Genomic DNA, 17,116 nt, shown 5'->3' on the forward strand with positions numbered 1-17,116 from the left:
GGCTTTATCTCACCCGAAGTGGAACAAAGCATGAAATATGAATGAGCCGCCGTGGCCTGTCGCGTGCTGCTGGGCTGTACCCTGATTCGATTAGCACTGATGTTTCTTTCATGAGCGAGAGGCTTTCTCCTCCGCGGAGCTCTTTGCTGCCAACGCCGAGCTCAGTCACGGAAGCAGACGGCTGATTAACCACCCGCTGCCTGCCACGGCTCCTGCCTGCTGCTCCTGCCTGCCTGCTGGCCATCCGCTCCCTCCCTCCTGTCCCCGTCCCTGCCCGCTGCCACCCCCTGCCACCTCCTGCTGCTCTGGAGCAAGCCCCTCTCCCTGCAGCCTGCTCTCGGCGCCGCTGCCAGCATCTGGCTTTCTTCCTTTTCCTAGCCTGCTCTTTGCCACGGTGCTCTCCCATGCCAGAGGTGTTTTCACGACGTGGTGGCGTGATGGGTCTGGGCGTGGAGCTGAAAGGCACAGGGAAAGGGTGGGGGAACCCCGCCTGGTGCGGGGGTTACAGGGCAGGGCGCACGGCCAGGCACCTCCTGCATCACTGGCGCAGCTCCGGGGGCACAGGGTCAGCTCCCAAATGTTGATCAGGCTGACAAATGTTCTCTCTTTAGCGCGATCCTGATGATTTTCCTAATGACCAGGCCTGCGAAATGAGCCTGGCTCCTGAGAATTCAGCTGGGCTATTTCAGGCAGTTAATTGTACCTAGCAAGGACATGCCTACTGCTCACAGCTTTCAGTTATCTGGGACGATACGAGTGCTACCGGGCTTCCCCTGAGCTGCTCTGTGGGGCAGGGAGAAGGGGACACAGCAGAGACCACAGTGTCTCTCCCTGTCCCTGTGCTGTAGGGTAACCTTGAAGCTGACGTCTACCATCGGATATAACACTTTGTGCACAACGTCCCTCAGCTCCCTTTGTGCAAGAACCATTCCTCCCTGGCTCCATCCACACGGATAGATGAGCACGTGGCTGACGCCTGGCAGGAGCTTGGTTGCCTCTTTCCCACAGGAACAGTCGCAGGAGGCATCAAAGGCACCAACATTTTGCACAATTAAATGCTTGAGTACTTGGAAAAAGCCCGGTTGAGCTCGTGGATGAAAACTTTGCCTCTGCCTTTTGCATCCCTGAACTGTACCCATGCAGTTAATTACTTGTACACGTACAATTTCCCAGGCAGTGCTGGTGGGGGCTAAATGAAATCCTTCTGTGAAGACTTTCAGCACTCATTTGTCCAAGGACAACCTGATTTTGGCTTTGAAGTCAGCCGTGCTTGGAGCTGGGGGCTGTCGACGCCTGGAGAGCCCTTCCAAACTTTGGCTGAGCCTAGCTTCATGACAGCACTGCCCACTCAGACGCCCTGGGCCGTGCTTTCACACTCTTCCCCTGCTGGAACAATCTGTGCTGTTGCTTTCCCTGACCTTCCTTAGGTGTTGATTTCGATCCCAGCCCATGCACCAACTGCACCATTCCCTGCCACAGCCTCGCCGACCCACCGGAGGTGCAGTAGATGCGTGGATACCCCAGGTGCAATTAACTCCAGAGCAAATTTTTCTGCCTGCCCACGTGCAGCGTGACTTAGGCACCGTTAAGGTGGGTGGGCTGCATTAACCGTGCCTCCCCTGCCCTGCGCAGTGCAGCGGGAGCTGCTTCCAGACCCTTTCTGCAGCTCTGCCCTCGCCTCCAGCGGCGAGCAGCGATCCCACGGCCCTGGGGAGCACTCGACACGCGAATCCTCTCGCGCAGACAGCGCTTTACACGCTATTGCTGGCACAACACAGCAAGCAGCCAGGGGTTTCTCTGACACACACGCTCCTCCCCGCAGCACCACAGGCCCATCCTTGCCCTCGCCATCACGCCAAAGCCGGCAGCTGCTGCTCTGGCAGCGTGAGCAATCCTCGCCCTGCCCCTGCTGCCTTTGCTCTGCTGTCCTCCCCGTAATGCTCCTTGCTGCCCCAGGCCACTGTGCATCCCCTCCGAGGATGGGGATGGCTCTTCCAGTGCACCATCCACTGGGCTGGAGTCACTGGTGGGCGATGCTGGGCCAGCTGAACCTTCACCCATGCCATAGCAAGCAAATAGCCCCCACCCCACCCACCTGGTACGGTTAATTGATTATTTTTTCCCAATTGTATTGTTCTTGGATTTTCTGGTTGATCTTTACGGTCCCACCCAAGCACAGGACTGAAATAAAGTGAAAGATGTCTAGGTGCAGGCCCACAACGTGTGTCATCCCTCCTGTGTGCTAGGGGCTACACAGAGACTTCAGAAAGGTGCTTGCACAGAGGCTCGGACAGCTTGGAGGTACGTGGAGGAGGATGGTGAAGGATGTCTGGGCTGCTGCTGATGACATGCGGCTACCCAGATTTGTGCTGCCGGGTGGTCAGAGCCCTCTGAATGAGGGCTCAGCTCAGGAGTGAGGACACCACCAGGCTCCCCTTCTGCTACCTGTGGGATATCTGGTTCTGGCATCACCCTGCGGGGAGCTGGGGCCAGCAGCGGGCTGCGTTTCACTGCTGCAGCTTACGACCTCTGGCCAGGTAGAGACAGAGCATCAGGGACAACCTTGGGACCCTGAAAAGGTCACTGTGACATGGAGATGGCCCAGAAGGTCCCATCCAGGTGGGAAATCCAAGCTCTGAGGAAGAGGGAATATCCTCGCCGTCCTGTACTGCTGTAAGGGTTGGCTAACCTGGGCGTGAGGATGGCAAGGGGCTGCGACGGCTCGTGCTGGGGCTGCCACGCAGAGGTGGAGGACGACGGCGTGTGCTTCTTCTGGACTTTGGGCTTCGGACTCCATCTGCTGTAATAAAAGTGGAATTTCCCCAGCTGGCACCAAGCTGACTGCACAGTGCTGCCGGCGCGTAGCGGTGAGCAGGACAAAACTAGGGCACGCAGGGAAAAAACTAGGACATGGCTGCAGCCTTGGGGAATCCGGGGTGTTTCCCGAGGAAGCTGAGACCTCCACTCAGCTTGGTTAGAAAAGACGCCAGGAGTGCTCTAGCTCAGCAGAAAGAGGACATGGGCTGTCCCAGCTGGTCCTCCTAGCACTGCTCGGGTGATTCGGGGCTTTTGGGGACGTCCCCGTGATACGTGGGGACTGCCTGTGCATTTGTGCTGCCCAGCACTGTGGGGCAGAGGGTGTCCCACCCCAGTTTCCCAACCGGGGTGGTCCCATCAGGACCTGCCCCACACCCTGCTGCTGTGGGGCAGGACCAGGCTCTGCCTTGCTCTGGGGGCATGACGTGGGGAGAGGAAGGCTGTGCTCGGGCATCCGTGTGGGGCAGGGGAGGGCATCTGGATGGACAACCAGGGGGGCACAGGTCTGTGCAGCCACACACACGGCAAAAAGCTGCTTTTGCAGAGCCAAAAGTGTCTCAGAACAGGAGGATCCTGCTGGTACCGTGCCCAGGGCTGGGTCTCTGCCTGCCCGTGCCCCTCCGGCACCCCGCGGCTCCGGTACGAAGGGGGAAAGCAGCACCCTGGGGAGAGCAGCACCCCATGCTGTGCTGGCCCCATAACGTGCTGGAGCCGGCGGTGACGGGGACGTGTGGGCTGCTCCTGCCCATCTGTGTGTGAGGAAGATGAAAATACAGACCGGTGATTTTCTCTGGGGGGGCTGAGCACAGATCAATCTCACTGAGCGCTGTGAAGCCTAAAGGGCACCTTGAAAACTTCTGTGCTTTTGTCAGGAAAGAAGCTGATTTCTCTCTTCCCGGGGTCCTTGGGGACTTCCCCACAGATTTCCAGCAGAGAGAGCAAATTCCCGACGCCCAGCCCGCTTGGCGCTGAGCCTTCCCCTGGCACCTAGGGGCAGGTTGTGCCTGGGGGCTGCCGCAGACCCCTGGACACGGACCCCCAGGATGGGATGGGGTGCAGCAGGCACCACGGATCCACTTCCATGGATGCCTGTTTTCCCTCAGCAGCCGTCTCTGACCTCTGCTGCTCTTGCTTGAGAGACCTCGGCTCTCCGGATGGGGGGCACGGACCCCTCTGTGATCTACAGCCTGGGCAGAGAGCCTCACCCCAGCCCCACGGATCCTGGCACAGCGGCAGAGCTGAGCCTCCTGTGCTCTCTCCCTCTCTGGCTGAGACGCACAGGATCCAGCATTTGCTCCTAGACAGCTGAAAGTGGTGGGGCATCCCCCCCACTCATCTGCCCCAGAGGTGAGCCAAGGGAGCTGTGGGGTGGTGAACTCGGTCAGGGCATCAGTGGCATCCTCGCAGCTGGTGCCAGACCCCACACATGGGGCATATTTGGGACGTTTCCATCCAACAAGAGCTTTCCCTCCTCCCTTCCCACCATTGCTACAACCTCTTGTCCTTGCTGGCTTGTCCAGGTCCTCAGCCTCTTTACTTGGCACAACAGAGGGGACAGAAGTCCCTGTGATGAGAAGGGAGTGGAGTTCTGGAAACGCTGAGGGGATGGGGGCAGCAGAAACTTCAGAGCCCACCCCCATTCCCTTTCCCTTCCCCAGCTGCTTATGGCAGGGCCGAGCTAGGAATGAAAAGGTGACAGGGCAAATCTTCATGAAGGCCATAAGCAGCACTCCAGATCTTCCAAGAAAAAACCTCCTCCACCCCATGCCCCAACCCCACGGCGAACTAGGGTCACCCCTACCCTTACCTTGCTCCAGGTGGGAAAGCTCTCCACACGAGCAGCAATGTCCCCGTGTCCCATAAGCTCCAGTCAGGGCTCCTTGCCTTGATACTGTAATTAAGCAACATGCCAACAGTTGTGTTCTGAAATTAAGCATACGAGGAGCTCTCCTTAAGCCAGAGGAATTATTTCCACATCATTTCAAATTTTCTGCTCTATTAATTTCCTTCTAGCCCGTCATTTTCTTCATTTGTCCCAAGGCTCCTGGGGTCCAGCAGAGCCAGCGCCAGGCGTGATGTGCAGCCCCTGCTCCTCTGGCCAAGCCCCAGTAGCTATTGGGGCAGCTGGTCTGGGGGATCCCCCAAGGTTCAGCCCGGTCCTGGTCTTGCAGGAAGGCTTCCACATTCACCCCAAGGGTGGAGGCAGTCTGGGACCAGGCTGCCTGGCCTTTCTGCAGGGATGCTGGCAGTGGTGGGGGCTGCTGCCATCTCTTGCCCCCTCTTAACTCCGCGCCTGGTGGGCTGATGCTGGCAGGAGGATGTCAGTGCCCCGGCACCATCAGCATCTCCCTCAGCCACAGCCGAGCTGGGAGCAGTTCAGGGGCACAGCCTCTGTGTTTCACCCATCTCCTCTGCCTCGGCGCTCGCTTGCACGTGCTCTCCTGACAGCACGAACCCTTAAACAGGAGTTGGCCTGAAAGGATTTAAGTGGCTCCAGTTGTTGCATTGCACAGGCTGCAGCCCCTGCTCACGTCTGCATGGTCCTCACAGTCAGGAGATGCCGTGGCTTCTCACCCCTGCTTGCATCCTGACCCAGGCTGCAGCACCCCAAGTGTCCTTACAGGGCACCGAGTCCTCGGGGGGTACACGAGTGACAGCAGGGATACAGGTACCCACCATGTACCTATGTGCCTCTTCTAAAAGCTCTTGCCAGCCCAGGCCGACCTTGCAGTTCCTCTCCGTGGAGCAAGGGACAGGACTAAAGGCTTCCAGAGGTCCCTCCGGTTCCTGCTTGGTGCCAGTCAGCCACCTCTAAACTGCAGGTTGTGATTTCCCAGGGAAACAACAGCTCACAACAGCTCTTATTTAACCTCCTGGGCTGGCAGCTCCACCACCACGGGTCCTGCTCCCAGCACCTGGCAGCGCTGTCACTGGAGAGGGGCTGGAGAGGGGGGGAACAGCAGAGCCAGCACAGCACACGCCTGCTGCTCACCTCACCCCCAGGCTTCTTCTGGTTTTAGTGGCTCTTGCAAACATCTTATTTCAGGTCCAGTGACCCACTGGGATGGACAGCTCAGGCTCTGCTTCTGTGCTGCAGGTGAGCCCTGGAAGCAGGATGCTCTCTAGCACTTGGGGCTGGGTTAATGCCCCTTCTCCCCAGCCTTCATACATTTACTTCCCCGTGGTGGTCTCTCATTAGCATCCCACTGCTGTCCTCCAGCTGCTCTCCCTGTTTACACCATTTCCAAGACTATGGTGGGACTTTATGAATCATTTATCTTAAGCGGCAATTATTGTACAAACAACTTATTAATACCGTGGCTATCAGCTTGCTCTCAACATCAGAGGCAAAGCGTGAGGCATAAACATTGCAGAACAGTGATTGAGAGAAGGATCCTTTCAATTACGTGAGCCCTCCCCCATGCTCTCCCCCCTCACGCAAGCAATTTCAGGGACACCTCCGGGGTACCTGGCTTCAGCAGCTCTCCAGCATTAGACTCGAAGGCAGGAATAAGGCAGCAGTGAGCAGGCGAGGCAGCTGAGCATGATGCCAGGTCGTATGTGCTGGAGTTTTGCAGGGTGGGCCAGGAGAGGAGGCTGTGTCTGCACTGGTGCCCACAGGGGCGGTGGGCTAGGACGCTTCAGAAGTCATTGCATGGGGTCTGGGGAGGGTGATGCTAGCACAGCACATTCTGGACAAGCTTTCAAGCAACCTGAAAAAGGTGCCTGTAAAAAGATGCCTTTCTGCACGGGATAAACAACACACAACCCTCTGCATTTGGTCAGTGGGGAAAACTTCAAAGCTAAAAACAAAGTGAATTCAGTCCCAGCTGTGAATCCTGCTAGGACCAATCGTGTTTGCACAACCTCCATTATTTCGGTTAATTTGCGATATAATCAAGGCTTCCTGGTGACAATTGGCACAGCAGCTTTGCTCTGTCCCATCCCGCATCCGTCAGCCACGATCCGATCCAAGCTCAGGAGCGCTCTGAAATGTCCCTGGAAGCAGCAGGCACCCCACGGGGACACCCTGGGGCTGGGCTGTGCTTTGCTGGGGGCAAGGAGATGCACCAGCCCTTGGCACTGGTCAGCTTTGTTCGTGCTGTGCCGGATGAAGCAGCCCACCTCGAGGGAGAGCTTTGGCACAGGAAAATATTTCAGGGGCAGGGTTCAGACGGGGCAGGGTTCACTGCAGGGGCAGGGTTCCTTGCAGTAGAGAGAAGCACACGCAGGGGTGAGCAAGGGGCTTCGCCTCACCTTGCACGGAGCAGGCAGGGAGTTGAAGCTCCTGGAACGCAGGCTGCGCTGGGGTTTGCAGTCACGGGACTGGCACGGAAGCTTTTTTAGAGACTTCTTCAAAGCTGGCGTGTTTGAGGCTGGGGTCACGGCGAGGCCATTCCCTGTCGCTTCTCCACGAGCTCTTTCCCCGAACACACAGAGCTGTTTTCAAATGAATTAAAATGAATCACCTCTACTCCACCGACAAACTTTTCTCCTCCACGTTCTCCTTTGAAGATGCTCAAAACACGTTAGACTTATCAAGAGTAATTTTAGAGAAAAACAGAAAAAAATATGCAAACTACAGACTCAGGCCCCCGAAGACTAAAGCACTGTCTAAGAGCTCTTCTAAGGCGTGCGGATGCAATAAGGCTGCCTTATCTTGGAGTCAGTGCTGGAGTAGAGAGCCACGTAACGAGGGACTATTTCCCATCTGCTGCATAAATCTAAAGTTACTTCAGGCAGAATGAGGAATCAGAAGGTACTTCAAAGGCATTTTAGCTCTGTATCTGTGTCAAACTGCAGCTCTAAGCACTCTGTGTTGCCCTCCTATTAAAGATGAACTTTTGTACTCTGTTAGACATCTTAAAAAGCATAAAACATAAGTTCATTTGCTTTTCAAGTACTCCCCCCACCCACCCCCAGCTCAGCTCCCTTGCAAGATACGAGGCTGTTCGGGTATTTGTGAACAAACAACCTTGGTTTTGCTGCCGAGTTTTCATCTCCAGGCGGGCTGGGCTGGGCACAGCTCAAGTTCTCCGGGCTGCCCGGCACCAAGGGGGAATTGGTGGCACGCTGGTGGCACAGCAGAAGTGGCTGTCCCAGGACCAGGTGCCCGCAGATGTGTCCCCAGCTTCTCCTGGGCTGAAAATGTTTTGGCCAGGGGAGACGCAGCTGTGCCTGGGAGGGTTCAGTCTGTATCACCTGTGTCATATCTGGGGGAGAGATGAGCAGGGACAAGGCACAGCTGACGGAAGACAATAAAAAACCCAAGCTTTCAAATTGCACAAGCAGGGCTGCAGAGCAAGCCCAGGGCCAGCACACGGTGTTGACCATCTCACCCTTCTCCACGTCCTTTTTGACTTGTTCAAAGATTCAGAGATTTCTCCAAGATCTGAGAGAGCTGAATACTCTTTACATAATGTCTTAGGACACTTTCTTAATAAATCATGTTTATCCAGGTGTCTATTAAGTCTGTTCGTCGCTCTGCTTTGCACCAACGGCTTGATGTGGCATTCAGACCTGGTGGCCGTGTGCTTTCCAGATGGCCACAGAGCTTTTTCCATGGATTGCTGTCACATCTGTCACCTTCCACGCCGGTTTAAGCAATACATTGGAGATTGTTGCTGATTTGTTTTCTTCCAGAAGTCCTGTGTGAGTCCCACACGGTCCTGGCCGTTTCTAACTGTGCAGGTGCTCGCTTTGCTCTAAAAACACTCCTCTGACACCTTCCTTTGAGGCAATTTCTCAGATTTACACCCTGAAAGAAGCCCTTATGGCGTGGGACATTCCTTGATGGGAGGTGTGCAGAATGCCACTGCAAAATTTAATTTCATTTTTCTGCAAATCTGTCTGTTTCTCCTGCCCTCCTTTTATGCACTGTCATCTCTCATCCCCACCAGCCTCCTGACGATATGGGCTCATAAAGTGTAGGAAAAATGGTGTTCCTAAATTGTAAGCTGCTAGCAATTTGTTCTTCAAAAATATTTAATCTGATTAATTTTTGTTTTGCACTTAATTTGCCAGGGTCTGTGCACTTTTCTGTTTTCCTCATTTGGACAGTAGTTTCTTTTTGTTTCTAAGATACGTTCACTTTACGATTTAACCATACGAGCACTTTAAAACCTAACAATTCTGTTAAACAGTGCTTAAAAGAGCATTTCTACTATTTCTCCAGCTCGATATACAGCTGATAGCAATGCGGAGGCTTCACAAATTTTTAAACACGACTTACTTTTTATTTTTTTTTGTTTGTTTGCAAAATAGTTTAGTCTTTTAGGCTGCCCTAAAAGTTTAGTTTATCATATTAGAAGATGGCAGAAGCAGTTATGGACTAACAAGTGTGACCAAGACCCCCAAATGGATTTGCCTCATTTGAGAGGCTTTTCCATTAATTTGTTTCACTCCTGGCAAATTATATGTGCCTCTCAAATTGGGCTTAGTGAAGATCTTAGTCACAAACAATTGGTCTCAAACCTCAGAGATCAAGGGTAGTTGATATCTCTTTTTTTCCTGTAATCTAATTTGATTCCCAATAGTCTGTGGCTAATGCGGGCATACAATGCACCAGACGAAGCGTTTGCAGCAGAGACAGGGACGTACAAGGCGGTGTTAAGATCTTACTTACATTATTATGTACAGCTCAGCTAAGCACAGCCAGAAAGGAATGACAGTTGCGACAAACGCTGGGAGGATTTGGGGAGCGGAGGCATTGCTTCGCGCAGAGAGCTTGGCCGGACACAAGCCGGGCTGAGAAAGGAGATCACAATCTTTTAAATACGCTTTGGGTGATAAATAATGAGAGGAGAAAGGAATGATCTGATTTCGGTGACGATTCTTTTATCATATAAAATCTGCATAAACCGCCTGTGACCACGTTGACACGGAAAATTAAGAGATTCATAAACGCACAAAGAGGAATGGTTTCCCAAGCAGGGGGAAGGGGACAAAGAGGCTTGAGATTAATACCATAACGAAGGGTCAAGGCAGAAGTGAGCTGGGTGTTAGAAACGCAAGTACCCACGCAGCCAGAATAACAGCATCCCCCCAGAGAGGTCCATCACTGTCTGCTCGCATCTCTTTGTCAGGGTGGTTGTCCTTGCCTCAGTCCTGCTGACCACCTGCAGAGCCAGAAAGGATTTTTTCTCCTTAATACTTTTTCCCATAACTCCATCTTTTGATTCTCTTCTCTGCAGAAGCACTGAAATAGCTGGAATAACTTACACGATAAGACCAGCCAGACCTTACTTGTCCATCAGCATAACTGAGGTCAGGAAGGAAGCTTCCCCAGCCAGAGAGGCTGACTTTTTTTTCTCTCTGTACCGTAGGTTTTATCCTCTTTCTCCTAGGATTAGCTGGAGTTTTCTCCAGAGATACTGCCTGCTCTCCGTTCTCTTCCTTGATACCTGCACGGAATTGCAATAGCATCCTGTCTTTGCCTTCATGTGCTGTAAGTCTTGGGAACGTGCCGTGAACGTGCTTCAGAGCAAAGACACGCCGTTATCGTGCCTGTGGGGAGCTGAGTTTGGCTCTGGTTGTCCAGCCCCTCCTGGACCCCCTGGCCTGGGTTCGTTGCTTTCTGCTGACAGCTCAGTTTCTGATGGAGGAGTCTCTGAGGGCAGAGGGTGAGCTGAATGCCTTGTGCATCAGTAGCAAAGAGCTGAGTGAAGAGTTGAGCTCCTCCTTAAAGGCATTATGATCAGCCTCTAGCCTGGGCTGTGCAGATTTACATCTATATAATTTTTACATATATTTAATTTTTACATATCTATAATTTTTACATATATATTTAATTTATATATAATTTTACATATATATTATTTACAAATACAGACTGTATTTGCTGTGGTCTCTGCTGAAGAAAGAGACAGATTGCAGAGGGACTTTTTGTCTGTCTATATTCTGCACCAAGCACAGGTGCCCCTAAAACCTGAACCAGAGACAGTTTGAAACATGGAGAAGGACGCTTGGATTCACTTGGATCACTGCAAACACAGCAGCATCTGCCAGTGCGTGACAGAGGGAAATACTGCATTTTTTCCAGGAGTGCATAACAATAAGGTGGCAGGACCCAGAGACGTGTGGATAGTCATGGAGACCCCCCCCACCTGTCCATGAGTGGCCACAAGCCAATGTTGTCTGCCGGGTGTTTCCTACTGCTTCTGTCCCAGCAAAAAAAACCTGCAGAACGTGATGAATAGATGTGCAGCCTCTATCTTGGGAGAAGCAGTCTGTCATGCACCACCCTGGACCATCCTGGAGAGGCAAAACACCTGGGAAAGGTGCGGTGGCACAGCGTGGGCTGTCCCTTTGCATCCTGTGCTCCGAGATGCACCGCTCAGCCCACTGCAAAATCCCCGTGGGATGCCAGCAACCGTGGAGGGGCCCAAGACTTTTGTGAGGACCAGCCAGTCTTTTCTGATTAGCAGCAGATGGAGGATGCACACAGAGATAATTAATTAATTGCAACTTTCCCAGTCTCCAGACTTTGGTTTCTATTGATCTCGGTTTTATCTGGAGCAATAGAGACAATTAGGAGGGAACACAGCAGCAGAAGTTAATTACCAATGGAATGGAGACTGTGTCTTTCAATTTATTAAACTTTTATCACAAAGCAGCGCTGCTGCAGAAGCGCTGGGAGAGGCCGTGTGCCCCCCTGCGTCCTCCGCGCCACGCGAGGCGCGCCCCACACTCGACGATCGATAATAAACGATCAACTCATCCTCCTCATGAGCGGGGCCAGGGCTCCTGCACCAAGCCCCAGGGGACCAAGCCCTCAGAGGAGAGCATCTGGACTGCTTGGACGGGCAAGTGCTCCCTCCCGATGGGAGCCTGGAGGCTGATGCAGCGCGCTGCTGCCAGCCCCGCTGTGCCCCGCCGCGCTGACGGCTCCTGCAGGCAGAAGCGGCTCTGCGGGGGCCAGGAACAACTCATTGCTATTCCTGTCCTGAGCCTTCGGTGGAAGGCAGCCCTGCCTGCCCACGGCACCGGCACACTGCAGTGTGCTGGAGATGCAGAAAACAGTGGCCGCGAAGAGAGGAAGCAGCGCAGAGTGATGGAGGAGGAATTGGCCCAGCTCGGAGAGCTTCGCGGCTGGGTGTAGACGAGCTTGCAGATGTGGATTTCAGGCGGTCTCAGGGACACATCCCCCCAGCTCTCCTTGCTGAGATATGCGTTGCCTCTGAAGGAGAAAAATGAGAAAATGATTCGTTAACTGCTGCAGATGTTTCCGAGGGTGGTCGGCCAAGCAATGCGACATAAGGGGTCTGCCTCAGGCTTGGTTTTAACTTTACCAGCCTACAAAAGGCCATGCCAGCTTCATGCCTGGTCAGAGTGCTCCCACATACCTGCTGTCCCAGTGAACTCCCACACCTTTGTCTCCAGGGCATTATATTCCAATGACTGTGTGAACAAGTCTCTGCTGATGGTGCAGAAGCAGTAATTATGCTCCTGGTTTGCTCTTGCCTCTCTTTGCAACACTTCCCAATGCTGCATTTGTTCCTGCTGAGTACAGAGCTGGAGCTGCCCAAGAGCCTTTACAGGGGCTCCAAGACCTCACCTGAATCCCACGAGCAGCTAACTGGGGCTGTGAAGGTGGTGGTGTTGCCTCCCAAACACAGCGACAGAGTCAGAACACATTGCTGAGTGCCTCATCCAGCTGAGTTCTGAAAACTTCCAAGGGTGGAGATCCCACAAACGCCCTGAGCACTTGTCCTGAGGACGCACCGTTCTCATAGGGAAGCTTTTGATTACGTCCAAATGAACTGAGTGCTACCTTTGTACCCCCTGTCCGCTCACTCTACACTTCTCTCTCTAACTCCTTTAAAAATCGGCACTTATGGGAGCGAAAGATGCAGTGTCTCCCCCATCTCTCCCTTCCTGAGGTGGAAGAGCAGCTCCCTTGGTGTCTTTTTCTATGTCCTCTGCTCCAGCCGCTGGCCGTTTTGGTGGCCTCCGTTGGACTTGTCCTCTGCCATGCAGTACGGTGGCCAAAACTGCGCACAGTGCTCCGCTGCGGCTACCTGAACGCAGAGTAGAGGGAATGATAACTTTCCTTGATGATCTTGCTGATGTAGGCCAGTCTAGGGACAGCTTCTAGCGCTGCAGGGTGCGGTGCCGGCTCACCTTGGCCTGACCTGACTCATACAGCGTTGGCCAAAACACCAGAAAACCTTCTTGGGTCCTTTACGGACACATTGAATGCTCCCACCCCAGAACGCACCCGGTTAGCAAACGCTATTTGTGATGCAAAATGCCCGTTTATTAACATTTATTTAAGACGGTTCAGTTTCTATAGGAGTCGTTTTGAAGCAGTATGGCGAAAGGTTTCTTTTTTGTGCGCGTTGTATCCCCTCACTCAGCAGTACCGCTATTTCACAGAGGTTACAGATTTCAGATTCTTAATATGAGTCAACATCGTACTGGATTGCAAAGGGAAAGGCACTCTGGAGCATCTAACTTGCTGATGGCTGTGTGTGCATGCTCTTAAAAACTAAGCATCTGGGGGGCCTGACCAGTATTTGACTAGGATATATAGATTTTAAATCCCTGATATGGTAGGCACAAGCTAATTAGTCATGTTTAAATACATGGGAGATTGCTGGAGCCCCAAGCCTGGATGAGCTGTAAGACTCATTTCTACCCTGCTAGTGAACTGATTTGCAGGAAAATAGGGGAGGAGATATTTTCTCAAGGTGAAAGAGATGTTCTTGGAGGATATGAGGTTTTAATACATGGCAGATTAACCCTCACAGCCTTGATTAGCCCTGTACAGAGATTCACAGGTGAAGCAAAAATGAAAAACACAAAGAAAAGAATCTACAGTTAGAGAGATTTGGAGTATACAGCTTTCTACAGCAGCTCTTAATCAGTTCTGGTGATGCTGCAATCAGCTTATAGAGAAAAGGAACACGATTTTGGAGTCAAGGCAGAGGCAGAGCAGAGGCTAAGCCCTGAGCATCCTGGTAGAGCTAGTGTCTGGCTGCTGCGGGAGCCTGATACAGGTGGCCAGGCTTGGCCAAGGCAGCAGAACTGACAGCCTCACCCTGCTCTGGTTCAGGGCCTTGGCTGGATGCCCCAGGCTCAGCACCGTGGTGCCAGGGCCCTTGCAGCATCGCCTGCCCATTTTTCTAACACTTTTCTTGGCCCTTCCTGGGGAATCTGCTCAGCAGTTGTGTCCCTCCTGACCCAACAAGCGCTGGGTCAGCTTTCATTTACATGTCACTTGGCACATCCTTCTGCTCGCCCGAGATTCCTAAATTCAATCTGATTTCAGTCTGATTACTTTCCCCTCCACTTGAGAGAATTAATTAATCTCCGGCTCTGCTCCGGGCTTTTTTCCCAGTCGATGAAAGGAGGAAGGAAAGGATGGTGTATATGTCATTAATCATCATTACATTAGTGACTCCAGAATTAGCTTGCCTTGAAAGCCAACACTTGTGCAGCAGAGGAGCTCTGCCACATCCCTGTACAGCAAGATCTGGACCCCTGCAGAGTTTGTCCAGAGAGAAACCGAGGTGTGGGAGAGGAGTGACCTTCGTGTGGATGCCACACAAGAGAAGGGAGGTAGAACCTCCTCGGTGTCACAGGGACTATACGGCAGTGAAGCATCGCTATATCCATCAGTACTTACAGCTCCAGGCACGTCTAGTCAATGCTCAAGCCAGAGCTTCATGGTCCTTGATCAGAAACCACCTCTATCTCCCTTGAGGTGGCCAAGCTCAGTGATGCCTCCATGCTCCAATGGCCATACACAATTTTCCTTCCACTCTGCATGGCACGTGGCCTCTACACCTCCCTGTAGCAAGCCTTGCCATCCAGGCATCTTATTTGCCTTCAACTTCCATTTTCCTAAAGGAATAGTACAAGGAGGTCTTCAAGGCTCATCGTGGTTTCTCTGGGTATAAAGCCTGTGCGCGCATCCTGCAGGGAGTGCTGAGTGCCTTTGGAGAGCAAGGGGAGAGGTCCCACCTCTGACAGGCTGTGCAGGCTGTGATTCTTGGTGACAGCCCTATCTAGCTTCATTCATCCTCTGAAACAGTGACAGGGATTTAGATTGAATGTATCTAAGGATAAGTATATCTATATTTACATCATATGCTTTGTTTTCCTGGGCACATTTTAGTTCCAGGTCACTGTGCCTCTTCCTGTCTGCCTTTTGCTACAAGCTTTGATAAATGAGCATCTTCTTTGCTTCCAGAACCCAGACACAGGCTCCGTTTTGCTCTCCCACACCCTCTCCTCAATTCTGAGACAGCCAGTGGCCACCTCACATCTTTGCAAGGGCTTGGACAGGCAGGCAGGGACGTTCTGTCCCTCTGCTGCTCCCCTCCACGCCTCAGCACCCCCCACCTTGCTCACACCAGCTCTGTGTTTGCCCCCATAGCCACAGCACTGCTCTGGTGGTGCCACTGCCTGCTACGACCTCCAGTCTCCTTCCAAGGGCACCGCTTCCCAGGCTACAGACCCCATCTGATAAATGTGACCTTCCTGCCTCAGCCTCTGATGGGTGACCTTGCAACTGGCCTTGTTAAAATGTATGTCTCTGAAAATGAGCCCACCTTAGCCAGGATGCAGCATTACACTGTCATTACTGATTGCACGTCTTGCTTTCTCTCTGTCTCCCTGTAAATAATGTATCTTAATAACCAAGCATGCAGAGCAGGCTTCCTTTAACAGACATTGCCCAGAGTAAGCGTGCTGAGGAAGCACATTCACTCACGCTATGCCTCAAAGCACTTCATTAGTACATCAGAAAAGGCCAGAAAAACAATGCAAATATTCTGATCAGCCAGCGCTTTCAGAAGGATTTACTGTCCCCGCCTGGCTGTGCTGAGTCCAGAGCATCTCCTCGCACCCAGCCCAGCTGCAGCCTGCCTGGGCTAAGGCATTGTGACAAAGGCATTTGGGGCACGAAATCTCCTTCCAGAAGCTGCTGGCCTGGAAGCGTGGCATGAAACCCCGCTGCTGCCTTCCACAACCCTGCCCCAGCAGCAGGCAAGAAGTGCTCCCAGAGCTGCCGTGCCCTGCGGGCAGGCCTGCCGTTGCATTTTCTCTCCACAATTTGTAAGCGGTCATCAAAACTTGCTCTCCTTAGCTGTGGCCCTCTTGGCAGAGAAGCAAGAAGTGAGCTGACTGCAAAAATACCCGTGCCAAGCTTACCCTCAATGACTGGAAGAGGTTCAGGTGTGGCACTCGCCTCCCAGTGAAGTTCCACATCTGAGCCATCCCTGGCTACTGGGTCTCAGCGACCACCTCGGTGCCTCGAGGCACCCTGCCCACTCTCAGGAAAGACAGAAGAGAGAGAAGGTGCCCAGAGAAGCCGTGGGTGCCCCATTGCTGGAAGCGTTCGAGGCCAGGTTGGATGGGGCTTGGAGCAACCCGGTCTGGTCCCACAGCAGGGGCGTGGAACTGGATGGTCTTCAAGCTCCCTTCCAACCCAAACCATTCTGCGATTCCATGAAACTTTGTGAAATGTGAAGGCTGATAACAAGCAAAGCCACCAGCACCATCAGGGTCAGTGCTTCGATGAGCATGGATTGCTTGGATGAGCAGTCCTGAAGCTGCGCTTGCAAAGCCAGCGTGCTCCTTTGCACAAGCTTCTTCCCCTGGAAAGACCCTTGCTTGCACCAAGTGGTTAACTCCAGATGAATTTGCTGTGATTCAAGGTGTTATTACAATGAATGTGAGCGTGAATTAATAATGGCACTTTGAAGCCACTCTCTGTGCTTGCCTGAGTCCCTCCTGCTGCATGAGCAGCTCTGTGCTGCTGAGGAGCTGCGTACACGCTGCTTCATTTTGCAATAATAACAGCCTTGCGCTAAGAGAGATAAACAGCATGTGGAGGTTTTGCTGGCAAAACACAATCCTAAATGAACTGCTAAAAATGGTCCGCAAAAGGCTATTTCCAGCTACTCCACCCAGCTGGAGCTGGCTCTCCTCCCCGTCTTGGAGGGGAGCTGTTGCCATTGCAGAGGATGCGTCCCCGTCTGTTGCAGGAGGGTCACTGCCCCGGGGAAGGCAGGGAGGAACGAGGGATGCAGGCAGGAGCTTGGTGCCTAGGTGTGGAAACCGGCCTGAGCGTATTTGTGGGGTGTACTGGGAGCAGCCCTAAAGGTGCTGTTCCAGGATAACTTCAGCTCTGGAGAAAAGCAAGGTGTCCGGGGGTGGAAGCAGAGGACTGGAGCCAACCTAAGGCTGCACCTGTCCTAAGGCTGTGCCGGGAGCCCCACTGTGCAATGCAACGAGGGAAGATGATTTGCAGAGTCAGGACTTGGTGTAACGATGTGCCTGGATGTGCTGG

This window comes from Oxyura jamaicensis, chromosome 21, assembly GCF_011077185.1.
Source record: "Oxyura jamaicensis isolate SHBP4307 breed ruddy duck chromosome 21, BPBGC_Ojam_1.0, whole genome shotgun sequence".
NCBI lineage: Eukaryota > Metazoa > Chordata > Aves > Anseriformes > Anatidae > Oxyura > Oxyura jamaicensis.